This window comes from Lathyrus oleraceus, chromosome 4 (assembly GCF_024323335.1).
Source record: "Lathyrus oleraceus cultivar Zhongwan6 chromosome 4, CAAS_Psat_ZW6_1.0, whole genome shotgun sequence".
In the NCBI taxonomy this organism is placed as follows: domain Eukaryota; kingdom Viridiplantae; phylum Streptophyta; class Magnoliopsida; order Fabales; family Fabaceae; genus Lathyrus; species Lathyrus oleraceus.
The window spans coordinates 433,077,770-433,080,457 of record NC_066582.1 but is presented as its reverse complement, the minus strand read 5'-3'; the positions used below and the strand labels follow the sequence as shown (position 1 = coordinate 433,080,457).

The window sequence follows — 2,688 nt, the reverse complement described above, 5'->3', positions numbered from 1 at the left end:
GTCTCTCCAAAGGGAGATAACCATCTTCAATCATCTGGGGTTCCCCTTCGTCCCTAACATTTCCAGTAACCGTTAATCGTCCATCCTAAAGGGCTTTAGAAGAGCCTTCTTTGTGCTTTGGAATCTTGGTGTGTGTGAGTGTGGGGGGGGGGGGGGTTGTGTTTGTCAATTATCATATATTCCTTGCTACAGTTTTTACCCTCTATTGAAATATGGACAACCACACAACTTAAGGGGATGTATGGAAATTTACGATCTCTCTTCCTCCTCGCAAAACGCTTCTTTCTCTCTGCATGTGCAATTATTAAAAAAAATTATGTGCAAAATACATAGTGAGAACATAGTGAAAAATTTTATGTCTCATACTATTGATGCATAGTGCACCCGAAGATACATCTCTCGAATTTAAAGGATAATTTTGATTTTTCAAATGGTATTTTTCCACACAAGGATATCATAAGGAATTCCCTAAATTTGTTTTAAAAAATTATGGGTCTCATTGTTTCAAAATATAAAACAAAAACTATGGCCCCATCCCCATTTGAATAAAATAAACTACGTGTCTCATGAATGTTGTAGGGTTTTTAATTTTAAACTTAAATAATTGTAGGAATTTTAATTTTAAGCATAAATAATTTTAGACTTAAATGAAATCCAACCTATAAAAACTTTATTAAAAAGAAATTCAAGAACGAAAAACAAAAACATAGAAATTTACATGAACTAAAATATTATTTAAACCTTAATTTTATTACTAACAATTAAATGCCGCGGCTCAACTGTTTGCAATTCCGCGTAAAACTGTCGGTATTTCAATATAATTTCATTTGATGCATCCAACAGCGGAATTGCAACTGCAAAGAGTAATACCAAGTCAAAGTCAGAAGTCAAAATCCAACAATAACACATGTTACTTTTTTTTCAAACAAAAACATTCAAATACAATGAAACAACCACCCAAATTACACTCTTTCTTTCTCTCCCTCTTTCTCACTAATTTCCATTTCAAATTCTCACCTTATTATATATTCACACAAACAACTAACAACATAACCACCTCAATTCCTTCACAACAAAACTCAAGGACGTAACAAATGTATCTTCGTAAACAACAACGTTAAATTTTCTACTATGGGTTTAACCTCACGCACACTAGAAATCACAGTTATATCAGGTGAAAACATTCATGTAACCGAGGACGCATATGTTGTCGTTCGAGGTGAGTCTCTTGATTGTTACACGACAAAAACTGTGAAAGATAACAAATCGAGTTTTCTTTCATGGGATGAGATGTTTTTGTTGGACATGCCATTGCATGCAAGGTCAATCACGTTTGAAGTGCAATGCAAGAGATTCAAAAGTGTTCGGCCTATTGGAGTGGCGAGAATCGCGGTTGCGGACTTTCTCAACGGCGTCGAATCGGAAAACTGTATGCAAGTTTTGAGCTATAGATTGAGGGATTGAGAAGGGAAGAAAAATGGAGTTATTCATTTTGGTGTGAGGGTGGTTGTGCCGGAGAAAATTTCAGTTACGGTGGCGGAAAAGGAAACTGTGGTGAATGGAAAGAGTTATAGTGACCGTTTGACTGGAATGGATTTTGGTGGCAAGAACTCTAATGGTGTTGTTGTTGGTATTCCGTTTTGGTGGAACTACCCTAACATTATTTAAAGAAATTTGAATTTATATACTTTTGTTAAGTTAAATGAAGTGAATTTTAATGCAAGTATATTCTTTTGTAAAATTTTCCAAATTGAGATTAATTTAAGAGGATAAAATTTGATATTTTGAAATATATGTGCCAAAGTTGATGTTCATCTTAATTCTACAATGAATAGTGAGAAAACAAAACTAAAATATTAGTATAAATAAATAAAAAAGTTATTTAAATTTTTTTTGCTACAATAACTCTAGTCATAAGGTGTAATGGAGTTTGAGGAGTTAGTTTGTTATTTTTTCTGTGCAAATTTATAGTTGAATGAATTTGCTATTTTTTAGTGTAAGATTTATAATTAAAAAAGGTTTGTTTTTTTATAAGCAAGAAAATATTATTGATAAGAGAAATGTGAGCTTAGTCTTCAATATCCGCTAAAACGTCTCTGTTCCATAAATATATGATGCAGTGGGCCATATATTTGAATTTTAATGGATTAATCCAAAATGTGTTTTTGTTAATTAGGAAATGTCATTTCCATTTATTTAAAAGTGGTAGATTAAAGGATTTTTTTTTAAAATAATTAATTTTTTAAAATTATATATCAAAATAACCATGTTTTTAATTTATTTACCAAACTAACCATGTTTGTGAGATGGTTAGAGTATGCGTCATTACAATTGGCGCATGCATGTAAAATGTAGGAGCATGCGCCACTGCAATTGGTGCATGCATGTAAAATGTAGGAGCATGCGCCCCTACGATTGGCGCATTCATGTAAAAAATAAAGAGTAGCCACATGCATGCGCTAATTGCAGTGGCACATGCTTCTACATTTTACATTCATGCGCCAATTGTAATGACACATGCTCTTATATTTTACATGCATGCGTCAATTTGCAGTGACACATAAGTACAAATTCAGCCATAGCGCATTGGTTCATTTAAAAAAAAGTGGTTATATTGGTAAATAATTTGAAATTGTGGTTATTTTTGTATTATTCTTGAAAAAAAATGGTTATTTTAAAAAAAATCAG

At 32.4% G+C, this 2,688-nt stretch overlaps 1 pseudogene; it reads left to right on the top strand.

Moving 5' to 3' along the window:
• The first annotated feature begins 1,078 nt into the window (after nucleotides 1–1,078).
• LOC127135630 (BON1-associated protein 2-like) lies at nucleotides 1,079–1,668 on the top strand (annotated as a pseudogene).
• The last annotated feature ends 1,020 nt before the right edge of the window (nucleotides 1,669–2,688 follow it).